The sequence below is a fragment of the Protopterus annectens genome, chromosome 2.part0 (assembly GCF_019279795.1).
Source record: "Protopterus annectens isolate FY-2018-M chromosome 2.part0, PAN1.0, whole genome shotgun sequence".
Taxonomy (NCBI): domain Eukaryota; kingdom Metazoa; phylum Chordata; order Ceratodontiformes; family Protopteridae; genus Protopterus; species Protopterus annectens.
The window spans coordinates 737,610,394-737,625,245 of record NC_056728.1 but is presented as its reverse complement, the minus strand read 5'-3'; the positions used below and the strand labels follow the sequence as shown (position 1 = coordinate 737,625,245).

Here is a 14,852-nt window from a genome sequence, read left to right as displayed (position 1 = left end):
GACCTTCTGTGTGGCACATTGCATCCAGGAAGAAAGAGGTCAGTCTGCCTCTAATTAGACCACTCATCGAGTACAATGCCCCATTTGGCATGTACCTCACTAGACACCTGCAACAACTGGAGAGCTCACAAAAGTACCTCAGAAAGAGGATCCTAGGCCTTAAACACTTGTCTATTCTCTGTCTCATATCGCCTACTTAGAGGCAATCTCTGCTTGACTTATAAAGTCATGTCTGACCCAGCTCTGTTAGAAATGCTACATCTAAAGAAATCCCAATCCTTCTGCACCACATGCTCCGGAGACCTCAACCTCATTACCACAATAAACAGAATATGCTGAAGGGACAAGTTTATAACCCGGAGACTGCCCATGCTATGGAATAGACTTCCCATACATGTCAAACAGATCAACTCACTGGCCCTCTTCAAGAGAAATCTTGATGATTGGATGGGAAATAGAAAATTCACCCCGGGGTCCACTCCAGTAGCTCTAATCGACAGAGGCACTGGGAAACTAAGGTTGGGTGGCATGATGCCAGGGTAATCCTACGGGCTAGGTTTGTAAAGGCTCCAGGGCCATTAGCCTAGTACACATCTGTGAACCTATGTAACAGTTAAATCTATAGCATTAAGAAATATGAAAACAGATATGAGGTGATGTTCTACCAATTTCCTTAGCTCTGCTTTCAGTCTGCACAGTAGTACACAGTAAGACAGACCATGTGACCATCGCACTGGTACTCTGAGTAGCAGTAAATGTCTTAGTCTTTTAAAGAGACATACCATATGCTGACAGTCTGCCATCTTCCGTACCTGTATGAGACTATCATTAAATCTCAGTGACAACTCCCTTTTATCAGCTGTTCAAGTTGCAGTCTCACACACACACACACACACACACACACACACACACACACACACACACACACACACACACACACACACACACACTTTGTTTACTTGTCCTTCAGTATTACTGTTTGTAGCTCTCCCATTTTCCTACAAAATTTCTGGAATTCTTTTTGTGACTTTCCATTCATACTGCCTGCTGTTCTCCCATTTTCCTAAGTCTTTTGTCTCTTAATCACTTTTTTTCATTTTGTCCTTTTTTTGTCAATGTTCTTTCTAATTCTAGCACAGATCTGTTTGTGTTTGCAATAGATTTTGGGGACCTCTGTGTTTAGAAACTCAAATGATAGTCTCACTATTGTTCCCACCCTAGGGTGAATCAGCATGAGGCTTTTCCTGTTTCTGTGCTGCACAGAGTACCCTTTGATCCCACAACCTGGAGCAGGTATGCAGAACAGGCTGTACTGGAAATCATTCTTGGGTACACTGTCTTAACATCAAGTTGTTCTTTAGCATGACTGGCATTTAGTCTTACCTTTTGTGAAATGTTGATCTGGCTTTTGTAGTGGCCTGGTTTGATCAGATGGAGTCTCAATGGTTCTCTGTTGCTAGCAGCTGATGTTAAAATGATTGAGTGATAAGGTAGCCATTTACCTAAAATAAATTAAAGCTGAATGCACCAACTACCGAGTTCTTTTAATATACCAAGGACAACGGAGCAACCAGTTAGTGCCTTCTTATATATGTTCAGCTGGTAGAAAGATGACCTTCCTTCAGGAGTTCACAGACTTCTTCATCTCTCTGTTACTTTGTTTCCTCTCTGTGGTGGTTAATGAGGATTCATTGATTCTTAAAGCATTTCTTTGTGTTGTGAAAGGATTCAGTGGTTCAGTAAAGTTATTACCAAACTCAGGGTCTAAACAGGCTATTTAAGAGCTACCTTAATTAAAGTTCCTGATGCAAAATAATATTCTTAAACCATGAGTCTAACAGTACCTTAAATGTCTGTAGTTATTTAGCATATCTAATGCATGGTGGCAAGGCATTATATAACCTACCAACTCTGAAAAGAAAAAGGTACCCTTCAGTGCAAGTCTAACAATAGGTAAGTTAACCAAGTTTTTTTTCCTCTGGTAGTGTTATGGTCGAAATTTTCTATACCCAACATAGCCGCCATTGTATTATCACATAGGCATTTATAAGTTATAATTACAGTAAACTCTCAGTTAACCAGCATGCGTGGGGATTGGTAGATGCTTGGATAAGTGTTGTTTCTGGAAGCTTGAGAGTTGCTATTAAAAATACACCTGACAAATACTGCACCCTATACTGTACCATACCATGCCATAACATGGTATTGATTTGACTTTAATATTGAACTACAGTAAATAAAACCCTGGCTGGAATAACAACATTTTAAACTTATATTTCCACTAGAAAGCGTGGCACGAGGAATGGTTTTCATTGGCACACTGAGTGGATTGGAATTGAATGAATTGAATAGAGAGAGTGAATGCATGTATGAAAGCAGAAGTGACTGTTTGTGAGAGATCGGAGAGATGTATGAAAGCTGAAGACTGTGTGTGTGTGTGTGTGTGTGTGTGTGTGTGTGTGTGTGTGTGTGTGTGTGTGAGGGATCAGAGAGAGGGAATGCATGAATGAAAGCTGATGAGAGAGTGTGTGTGTGTGTAAGTGTGTGTAAGTGAGAGAGATCGGAGAGAGAATGTGCAATCTGATGCAAACTGTGCGATTGAGTATGGTGCAAATGTTGAAATTTTAGCAATTTGACTTGTTTGGTTTGATTTGTTCTCAGGTTGGTAAGAGAGGGGATTTATTTGTATCTCCCTTTTTAAAACTCTAAAACCACAAGGTATGTTCCTGCAGGGGGGAAACAAAGTGCAACACATGAAAAACTGAGTTGTTCATACTGTACTGTATTTCTTTGATTTTTTTTTCTGGTTGCTTGAGTTAACTGAGAGTTTACTGTAGATCTCTTCTCAGATGTCTGTATGCAATTGAATAAAAAGACAGTCTCTTACTGTAAGATAACTGACTACATCCTACAGTCTACCTTGTAAAATTTTTTGTATGTGCCCAACCACTTTGAGCTGTGAAACAGTAAAAACAAATGATCTGAAAAATTCAGTAATTAGGCATATATTTGTGGTATATATCTTAAAACACTTTTATCCCTGCTAGTAAAGCAGCCTAGGACATTCTTAATGAGAGCACATCACCTCCTAGTGGTATTTTAATATGCACGTCAGACTTCAGTGAGGAATCTTCTAAAAAGACAAGGAAACATAATTACCTAATGCATAGGGATACAAATTAATTCTGGCTACAAAGTGCAATACCATGCATTTATTATTATTGAAATTCATACATTTTGATGATACCCTACTAGTAAGCTATCCAGATGTTTTAAGGGGTAAAAATGATCCCCAGTATTCATAACAATACTACTAATTTTAATATCATCCACAAATTTAGTAAGTCAAACTGTTGGAAGTTGAGAGTCAGACATTAATAAACCAAAGAGTAATGGCCCTGGTAGACAACCCTGTTGAATGCCCTTAACTATGGTCTAATAAATGGAACATACATTTCTAATTCTTATTCTGTTCAGATTTGCTCAGGTGATTACCTCTGTGACCAGTAGATTTTTTTTAATCATGCACTGAACCTAAACTTGAAACTAGATATGAAGATTTCTAATTTGAAAGTGCAGCATGTTACATGGCCCAGCCACTCACTTGTTTACCTTTTTGGTTGACTGTTCCCCTGATCAGTCCACCAGATGTTAGTTTTGTAGTGCAAAGGGATTAGCTTATATACTCCTGAGCTTTTCACTTCTGTGTTGTTCAGTCACCTTAAAAACTACCGCCACTATTCTTGATGAGCTTGTGGAGTTCTGTAATTAGACTGTGATCTCCTTGTTTGACATTGTACTTTCTCTCCACTTGGATCCTGGTGAAGCATGGTTTGACCTTGAGCTTTGAGAGCTTAGAAGGACAAGTGGAAGTTTGGAGTAGAAGTGTTGCCATCTTGGCCAACTAGAGAATAAGCTTCATGTTCTTCGTGTTTCACTGTTGCAGTCATCACATTTGGGTTATCTGCCTGCAGGTAGCCCTCAGCCAGCCTGAATACCAGAGTCTTCGGATTTCTGCATCAGATGCTGTCGCTTCTTCCATGATGTCATGTCGTCAGGGGTATAAAACATGCAGCCGACGCCATTACATCAGTCTTTCTTGCCATGCGGTGCCCAAAGCAGAAGCAGTTCGCAAGTGCCGGTCGGACTCCTGAAATTTTCGTTTTCGAGTTTCAGACCTGAAGTCTTCAAAAAGATAAGTACCCCGTTGGGGGATCCTTTTCTCTTGTTCTAACCGATGTCAGAAAAAATTAACAATTGTCTAGCCTGTGAAAAGCAAATGCCTCATAGAGATTTTCATTCTTACTACGTCACCTGTCTAGGCCCAGACCACGACGTCCCTCGCTGTTGGTTTTGTGCCTTGTTCAATGCCCAAACTATTCGTCATTGGGCTAATTTTATAGCTAAATACTTTTATTCTCGATCTCTGAAATGGCTTTGTTAAGCCATCTGACTACCGATCTTCTGAAAAAAACGTAAGGATAAAGACAGAGACAGACCGCATAGGTCCAAAACTGCCGAAGATGCTTCTGATAAGCTAGTCGCCAGTCCGCTGGTACTCAGTGAGGAGCTTAGCAGCCCCTGATACCCGCTACTACAGATTTGCAGGCCTCTACTGAGACCCATTCGGAGTCCAGTATGCCGCGAGATGCTTCTTCGACTATGGAATCTTTAGATGTCCCTACCTTGGATGGGTCCAGAGCTGCTGTGCAGGCACCGGCTTCTGAGGGTGTATTCAAGCCTACAGACATTCATATTAAACCGATGACTTTGTTTCAAGCTCGAAATACCGAATTCCTCAGGCCTAAAGCTCGCACTACACCTAGAAAAGCAATGACCAAACCGCATACTCAGGCCCATATGCCTCAAAGACAAATGATTAGAATGGCTGAAGACCTTATTACCTTAATTAGGGGAAGCCAGCCTTCCCCCTCTAAGAGACCTAGAACTGATTTTCCTTCTGAATCTTCTGATCAGGAATCTGATATCTCTGTTCCTTCTGACTACCAGGATTTACCTTATCTACGTATGAGGATTCTGATGCAGAGGATTCCATTCCCTCTGCTTCCCCTCCAGAAGATTTTTCTTTTGGTGAAACCTTGCATACCCTTAGGGAGCATTACCGCTAGGAAAACAAGGACTATTCTGAATCCAAAAAGAGACTTAGGGAATTTTTACTCCTGCCGCAACACATGCCTCTAGCTATCCCTCCTGTTCTGGATATTGTAGATGATGTTTTCTTGGAATCCAGCCTTACCCCAGACACTTTGCCTCCAGCTCCCAGTAAACCTGACAGGTATTACAGAGTACCTGACTCTCACAAATTCCTTTCCAAAAATCCCACTTCGGATCTAGAGACCATTTCCCAAGGACCAACAGGCATTAAGGCTACTACTGCCAAAAATATTACCCCTTCTGATAGGGACTCTAGAGCTTTAGACAGGGTAAAAAGGTATACACTTCTGCTACTTTGGCCATTAAGGCTTTAAATTGCCAGTTTCATATGTTAAAGTACCAGCATATTATGGACTATTAAAACAGAAAATGATGTTGATTCCTAACTGTACTGAACACAAAGAGTTGTAAGATTTAATGCATTCTGCTGAACAAGTTGGTAAACATACTGTGGTTTTGATGCTTTGGAAGCATCTTGCTGGGTCTGTACTTAGAAGGCATGCTTGGCTTAAGGAACAAAACTTGCCAGGTCATGTTAAAGCTAAATTACTGGATGCACCCTTAAACCAAGACCGCCTTTTTGGCAACAAAGCAGAAGTCGTCCTCAAAAGGATGGAGGAAAAAGCTAAATCTATGCAAACTGTTAAAGATTTCTTACAAGTACAACCTCCTAGATTCAGCAGGCATTGGCCTTCAAAGAACTGGTCTTTTCCAGTCCCTTCCTGGCCTTCACAGTCCAAACCCAGGAGCAGCAGACCACCAAGACTTCAGTCTCAGACTATGAACAGATCTAAGCAGTGGAGGGCTCCAACTTCCAAAGGAGGGAGTAGTTAGCCACGCCCCTTTGGAAAAATGGCACAATGACTTATCCTTAACTCTTCCAAACCCTGCTCAACTACTGGCTCCCTTAGGAGGAAAGCTCGCCCTGCATGCAAAAAAACTGGGAACTCATTACCCAGGACAAATGGGTTTTAAACATAGTTTCCCTAGGATACCGATTCCACTTCCACTCATTACCAACCCCAAGTGGATGGCCAGACCTCCCCCCAAATCAGTGGGCGGAGGCCCAAAAAACAAGTGCTCTCTCTGTCCTCAGTATCAGGGCTATTCAACTTGTCCCAGCAGAACAAAAGGGACAAGGTTTTTATTCAAGACTGTTCCTGGTGTCCAGAAAAGAAAACTCCTGGCATCCTATCCTGGACCTGTCTATTCTCAACACCTTTTTGGTGGTTCCAAAATTCAAAATGCAAACTCTTCAACAGCTTCTTCCTGTGCTAGTCAAGGATGCCTGGCTGGCAACCCTTGACTTAAAGGAAGCTTACCTGCGCATCCCAATAAGGGAATCCTGAAGACAGTACCTACATTTCAGGGCAGACTCCAAGCACTATCAGTTCTCTGCACTTCCCTTTGGCTTATCTACTGTGCCCAGGGTATTCACAAAGTGCCTAGCTCCAGCTATTACATTTTGCAGGCAGAGAAATATTCAGATTTACCCATAACTTGGATGATTGCCTGATTCAGGCAGAAAGTCAGGACTTGCTATTACAACACCTGGCATTTGTTAAGAGACTTCTAACCTCACTGGGGTACACCATCAGCGAGAAGAAATCACGCCTAGTACCCTGCCAACAGATTGTATTCCTGGGAGCAAGCTTGAACACAACTTCCCAGATGGCATTCCTCACTCTGGAGAAACAAGTTTATTTGACAGCCTACTTCAACCTACTGGCCACAAAAACCCAGCTCTCTGCAAGGAAGATCCTGCAAGCCCCTGGGGTTAATGGCCTCTTACATTCTGTTAATTCTATATGCAAGACTGCATATGAGGAAACTTCAATGGTATCTGAAAAGTCTATGGTGTCAACATTCTCAGGACCTAGAAACAATGATTCCTATCATTCCTTGTCTAAGGACAGAGTTCCTTTGGTGGGTAGAGGCCTGCTACCACAACAAGGGACGCCCTTTCACTCTACCCCCTGCCGCCCAAACCCTAACAGCCACATCAGACTATGCATTGGGGGCTCACAAGGCAGGGCAGTGCATTCAGGGCAAATAGACCCCAAAACAGATGCATCTTCATATCAATCCAAAAGAAATGTTAGCTGTACAGAATTCTCTGACCGCCTGCAAAGACCTTCCAGGACAACTGCTGGTAAAGACAGACAACACTACAGTTATGTGGTACATAAACAAGCAGGGGGGAACCCATTCCTACCCACTCTGCAGACTAACCATGGCTCTGTGGAACACAGCCTTGATCTACCAAGTGAACCTGCAAGCTCAATTTCTGCCAGGCAAAATAAATTCACTGGCAGATGACTTAAGCAGAAATCTCATAGACCCACACGAATGGAGACTGAAACCCAAAATATTCAAACTCTTGAGGAACGAATGGGGAACACCAGAGGTAGACCTGTTTGCCTCCCCTCCGAACTGCCAATCGAACAAATTCTGCACCAGATTTCCCCACAGTAAAGCTTGGAAAGTGGATGCCCTTTCCTTTTCCTGGGAAAGCCTCTCAATTTATGCCTTTCCCCGTTTGCCTCTCCGCTCGAAGGTTCTGCTAAAGATCAAACAGGACAAGCCAAGGACAATACTGATCGCCCCAGACTGGCCATGGCAGCACTGGTATCCCCTTTTGCGCAGTCTGACAGGGCTACTACCATGGCACCTGCCATGGACCCCCTCCCTGCTGTCCCAGCAGGCGGGCCAGATTCTGCACCCTCAGCTTCAAACCCTGAACCTCGCAGCCTGGCTAATTCCCTGAGCTCACCCCTTAGTACCCTCAGCAAGCAGGTGTGGATGTCATTATTGAGGCAAGGAGGCCTAGTACTAGAAAATCCTATTCAGAAAAGTGGAAAAGATACTGTTCCTGGAGCCAGGCTCAGGGGTGTGGCACAACGGTGCCCAGGTTACCCCATATTCTAGATTATTTAACAGACATGCTGCACAAATGCTAATCATTCTCCTCAATTAAAATTTATGCCTCTGCCATTTCAGCCTATTACAATACTGAGCCACCCGTCTTCTCTCATCCCCTGCTAAAACAATTGCTTAGAGGGGCCAACAATTTAAGCCACACCCCCCCCCCAGGAGAGCTCCCACTCTAGCCTGGGACCTTAATTTTGTATTGGAAAACCTCACTCTTCCACCCTTCAAACCAGCTGCTACAGCAGAACTGAAATTTCTTTCCTGGAAAACAGCCTTACCTCTAGCCATCACTTCAGCAATGTCTGAACTACATGCCCTCATCGCAGTGGAACCCTTCATTATCTTCCATGCGGACAGGGTTTCCCTCAGGACTAATCCATCCTTTATGGCCAAGGTGGTATCTAATGTGGCTCTAAACCAGTCCATCCATTTGCCTACTTTTTTCTGTCATCCTCAAAATAAGGGGGAAAGTATACTGCATTCTCTGGATGTGCACAGACAGCTTAGATTCTACTTGGACAGAACTAAGCCCATCAAAGTCTGACCAGCTGCTAGTTAGTTTTGCTGCAGGGGCAGAGGGGAAGGCCATTTCAAAGCAAACCATTTCCAAATGGATAGCCCATTGCATCCATTTCTGCTACAAGCACCATGGAAAACCTACCCCACAGGGGATAAGATCACATTCCACCAGGGCTGCATCTACCTCTACAGCATTTCTCAGAGGAGTCCCTACCAGGGACATCCTGGAAGCTGCCACCTGGAGCTCTGTACTTACTTTCACCAAGCATTACCACCTGCCTATCTTTTCTAAATCCAGAGCTGGATTTGCCACAGCAGTCTTACAGAGCCTGATTGCTAGCCCCAATGATCTTTAACTGCCTCCACCCTTCCGTAGCTTTGGGAATCAACCCAAATGTGATGACTGCAACAGTTAAACATGAAGAACATTGTAAAGTTGTATACACTTACCATAAATGTAGATGTTCGAGTGTATTCACTGTTGCAGTCCTGGTTACCCTCCCTCCAACCCCCAGGCTTCTCTTGGCTTTACCTTTTCTTTTTGTTTGTATATATTATATCATGTGTATTTACTTTTTGCTGGGGGTGTTCCATACCATATAATTGCTTCCCATTGTGGGGGCACCTGACATCTGGGGCAAGAAAAACTGATGTAATGGCGTCGGCTGCATGTTTTATACCCCTGACAGCCTGATGTCATGGAAGAAGCGCCAGCATCCAAAGCAGAAATCCGAAGACTGTGGTATTCAGGCCTGCTGAGGGCTACCTGCAGGCAGATAACCCAAATGTGATGACTGCAACAGTGAATACACTCAAACATCTACATTTATGGTAAGTGTACACAACTGTACTTCCTGGAGCCCACTTTTGTAGTAAACTGCTGTGGTCTTCTGGAAGAAATCCAAACAGTCGTCCCAAGAGGTCGCTGCTGTAGCAAACTGACTGGCAGAGAGTCTGTACAATCTAGACTGCCTATCCACTAACACAACCTAATCCTCTAAGGAGTTCAAACAGGTTACTTGGTACTTTGCTGCCAGACTTGCCTTGGTTAGGTCTTTCATCCCACTTTTCACCTGTCAAGAGATTGTCAGCACTCCTTGTGGATGAGCATGTCTTTTAGTTGTTGCAAGTTTCTCATTTCTGACTATAATGAATGTATCTGCAGGCTTTCAAATATGCATACAATTATTTGTGCAGGGATTCATGCCTAAAAAGGCTTGATTTAGCATGCTCAGAGGTTATTGTTTCAGTTTCTGACAAATTATTACAACGTGACTTCAGGATGGAAGATTTTCTACACATGTAAAGGAGGTGTCGTTACTGCTATCCTTAAAAAGGCTGCTGTAGGTTCAGGCAGTATCTATAATTATTGATCTGTCAACAGCCTTCCATACGTGGGTAAGATTTTGGAGTACTTAATGTGCCTACCTTCAACTAGAGAGATATCGACATCAGAGTCATTCCAGTCTGGCTTTAGGCCTAGGCACAGTAATGAGTATGGCTGCTTATGCCAATGGGTCACTATTGTCACCCTGTCATAGTCCTACTCACTCTGTCTTTGGCATATGCTACCTTGGATTTCTCTCTCTATTCTTAACTATTTGGAACACCACTGTGGTATTACTGGTGTCCTCCTAGAATGGTCTGTGTCTTTCCTGTGTGTATACATCCAGACAGTAGTACTGGGGACTAACTCATCATCCCATACCAGCTTTACTGTAATGTACCATGGGGTTCCTCTGAGATCCCTCTTGTTCACTGTTTACATGTTGCCTATAGGAAAAATTTGTGTCTGAGATGTATGCAGTGTCATTGCTGTGCTGATGACCTGCAGGTGTATCTCTCATGCCTTCAGGAATCTGTCCTTGCTTTTAACCATCTTGCAGTAGACTTGGAACGAATGCACGGTTGGATGGTGAGTAATTGGTTTAGCCTTAACACTCCATGGACTTGGAAATAGTGATTTAAACTACTCTTCAGTATTCAGCTCTTACTGTTTTCTGTCCATATATCTGTTTCTGTACACATCTAGGTTACAGGACATATGAGTGATTCTTTAACACCTTTATCTTATTATCCCTTAAGACATGGTCAAACATACATTTATATAAAAGCAAACAAACAATAACAACATGTTCTCAATTACTTTGGGAGTGTGATGAGTTGGCAGAATTTAAAAGTTCTCTGCAGAGTACTCTTTCAGAAATATTGAGTGAGCAGACAGCTGTAAGTAATGACATGATTCTTTTGAGCTGGGATACAGGATCTGAATTGCCTAAACATAGTAAGGCCTTATTAAGTTTAAATCTGCTGACTGCCAAAAAGGCAACTGCTAGAAAATGGAAATCAAAGACTACACTAAGTATATTTAGGATACTGAATATTATAAAAGATATAAAAGAACTGGGAGATAGATCTTTAGAAAATAGAAGGTGCAAATTACATATAATTAAATGAAAGTTATGGGAATAATGTTCATGAGGAGTAGGAGTGACGTTTAAGGGAAGGCTGGGATTCAGCAAGTTTTGTAATGTTGGACTGATGACAACAGCAAATAAATGCATGCGATGTATATTGCATTTAAATGGAAACATTTAAAAGGGTTTGTTTTCATTTAATGTATATTTGCCTATGTTTTAAGTGATAGTTTCATAAAGGTGTTAAAAACATGCTCCCAGTTACAAACATTATGCATCACATATATTCTTTTTTATAATTATCATCAGTTATTTTAAAAATAAGGGTGATGTGCAGAGCTGTAGTAACTACAGAGGGATAAAACCAATCAGTCCCAGCTTGAAGTTATGGGAAAGTGGTAGAAGCTAGGTTAGGAAGGGAGGTGATTATTAGTGATCAGTAGTATGGTTTCATGCCGCAAAGGAGCACTACAGATGTGATGTTTGCTCTGAGAGTGTTGATGGAGAAATATAGAGAAGGTCAGAAAGAGTTGCATTGTGTCTGTGTGGACTTGGAGAAAGTATATGATAGGGTGCCTAGAGAAGAATTGTGGTATTGTATGAGGAAGTCAGGAGTGGCAGAGAAGTATGTAAGAGTGGTACAGGATATGTACGAGGTAGTGTGACAGTGGTGAAGTCTGCAGTGGGAATGACAGATGCATTTAAGGTGGAGGTGGAATTACCTCAAGGATCAGCTCTGAGCCCTTTCTTTTTTGCAATGGTGATGGACAGGTTGACAGACGAGATCAGACAGGAGGCCCCATGGACTATGATGTTTGCAGATGACATTGTGATCTGTAGTTAGAGTAGGGACCAGGTTGAGGAGACCCTGGAGAGGTGGAGATATGCTCTAGAGAGAAGAAGAATGAAGGTCAGCAGGACTAAGAGAGAATATATGTGTGTGAATGAGAGGGAGGATAGAGGAATGGTGAGGATGCAGGGAGTAGAGTTGGCGAAGGTGAATGAGATTAAATACTTGGGATCAGTAGTTCAGAGTAATGGTGAGTGTGGAAGAGAGGTGAAGAAGAGAGTACAGGCAGGGTGGAATGGGTGGAGAAGAGTGTCAGGAGTGATTTGTGACAGGCGGGTAGCAGTAAGAGTGAAAGGGAAGGTCTACAAGAGGGTAGTGAGACCAGCTATGTTGTATGGGTTGGAGACGGTGGCATTGACAAAAAGGCAGTAGTCAGAGCTGGAAGTGGCAGAGTTAAAGATGTTAAGATTTGCACTAGGTGTGACAAGGATGGACAGGATTAGGAATAAGTATATTAGAGGGTCAGCCCAGGTTGGAAGGTTTGGAGACAAAGCCAGAGAGGCAAAATTATGTTGGTTTGGACATGTGCTGAGGAGGGATGCTGGGTATATTGGGAAAAGTATGCCAAGGATGGAGCTGCCAGGTAAGAGGAAAAGAGGAAGGTCTAAGATAAGGTTTATGGATGTGGTAAGGGAGGACATGCAGGTGGTTGGTGTGACACAGCAATATGCAGAGGACAGGAAGAAATGGAAACAGATGATCCACTGTGGCAACCCCTAACGGGAACAGCCGAATGAGAAGAAGAAAATCATCAGTCCAATGTTACATAAATTACTCCATTCCTGCCTTCCCTTAAACCTCTGTCCTCTATATTATTATTCTGCATGTGTTGTTCCCACAATTTCCATTTTTTTCTATGTAATTTGCTTCTACTATTTTCTAAGGATTCCAGTTCCAGTTCCAGTTCTCTGTTACAATATTCAATACATCAAATACAGTTGGTTTAGATTGTGATTTCCATTTTCTAGTAATTGCATTTTTTGGCAGCAACCAGAATTAAACTTAACAAAACCTTACATCTAGGCAATTACAATCCTGCATCTCAGCTAAAAAAAAAAAATTCTTTTTTACACCCATTTGCTCACTCAAAATTATTGACAAAGTACTCTGTAGGGAATTCTGCCAACCGATTATACTCCCAAAACAAGTAGTTGCAGTTACCTCTTTCTTCCCCATCATACCTCCAAAATTTGCCTTTTACCTGAGGAAGAATTCTTTGGCATCTGCTTGGGGTATAAAAATACCTGTGCAGACACTTGAGCAAAAATCCTAATTCTTCTAGAATTTGTTGTATATTTGGGAGCCATGCATATGTGCCTGTATGGTTTCCTTGTGAACTGATTATCCACTCTCTCTTCCCAATCTTTTCTGAACAACTCTGATTGATTCCTATAGTTATTATGTAATATTTTATATGCCTAATTATCCTTTTCTTAACAGCAGCTTCTGGTCTAGATTCAGCTAACAACTCTACCACAGCAGGTCCCTTTCACTTAGGATGCCCGTATCCATCTCTAACTTTTCCCTTTGAAGTTATTTGCTCCCAATATCTTGGCTTCTTTGACGGTTTTCTCACTCAGTATTCTCATAAACAGATCAGTCACAGAATCATATGCCCCAGCCATTTGGAAGAAGTCTTTCATTATCCCACTACATAAAGGGTGAAATTCCTCAGATATATCTATCACACCATTACTATCCTGTCACCCCTGTCTAAAAAATGTATCCATACACAACTCATTATCTTCTTCACAACAAATTATTGTCCCCAATCCAGCTCTATAAAGCATTTGATACAGTCCCCCACACTAAGGTCCTGCCTCAGCTTTCCTTACTTGGTCTTGCATCCTCTCCTTGACATGTTTTAAAAGTTACCTGTCAGACAACAGTCAGTAAAGTGGCAAGGCTTCCTCCCTCCCTTCCTTCCTTCCTTCCAAACATCACTGTGGTATTTCAAGGCTCCATACTCGGGCCACTACTTTTCAGTATCTTCTTATAAACAGCTTTCCCTTATCCTCCTGCCATGCCATTCTAATCCAATTTGCTGATGCTTCTGCCATTATCTGGTCATCAGATAACATAGTTCACCTGCAAAAGGTTTCCCAAAAAGCTTTTTCAGCCATTGAGCTCTGGTTAAACAACTCTCAACTATTATTCAACCCCAATAAAACAAAACTTCTATTCTTTTTTTCCTAAAGGACAGACAAATCGGAAGTAAATCAAATATAAAAATGTATTTGTCAAATGAAACACTCTAATTGAAGCAGTTTCACACACCAAGCTGCTAGGTGTAAGCATTGATGAAAACCTGAAATTTGACCTTTATATCCAAAATAATATAAAGAAAAAACACCAGAAATTAGTTATGCTCTACAGGCACTCTTGCTTTCTTAATCAGTCTTCTAGAATCATACTTGTTAGTACCTGTCTATACAAATTTTCATAACATTTCTGAAATATCGGTTATACCTCTCTATAGGAACTCTGGTTATTTTTCTTGTTATAAACTAATTATTGCCTGAAGTCATTGTGTAAAAAGTTTTTGGGCTTTGGAGTGGTTATCAAAAAACAGTTGATTAACTGCATACTTTCTAAACTCCTGTATATTATACGAATGCTCCCTTAGTTTTTCTTTAGCACACTGCAATTGTGCCTCCTCTTGTTCTGTGTGATTCCCCTTATTTTGCATTACTTTAACATTTTGTCGGTCCCTCTAAATAGTTCTTGTTACTTATTAACCATATCGCTTTTTCTTTTATTTCTACCCTATTTTAAAAATTCAATTTCCATTTTATCCCACTCACTATCTATAACCTCTGAAGAGATTTGTCTTTCCTAATTACTCTCAAATAATTTCCACTCCCTATTCATTAAATTCCTTTATAACAGCTAAGTAGGAAATGCCAGTGTCTCATTTTTACTTCATTACTCTGAATTTTTGGTTTTGTTGCTATTGGTTT

General features: G+C 41.7%; 1 protein-coding gene across 1 annotated transcript in view; it reads left to right on the top strand.

Annotated features, from left to right (window-relative positions):
* MANBA (mannosidase beta) overlaps positions 1-14,852 on the top strand; it is an 894,686-nt gene that overhangs the window by 630,442 nt on the left and 249,392 nt on the right. The window lies entirely within an intron of this gene.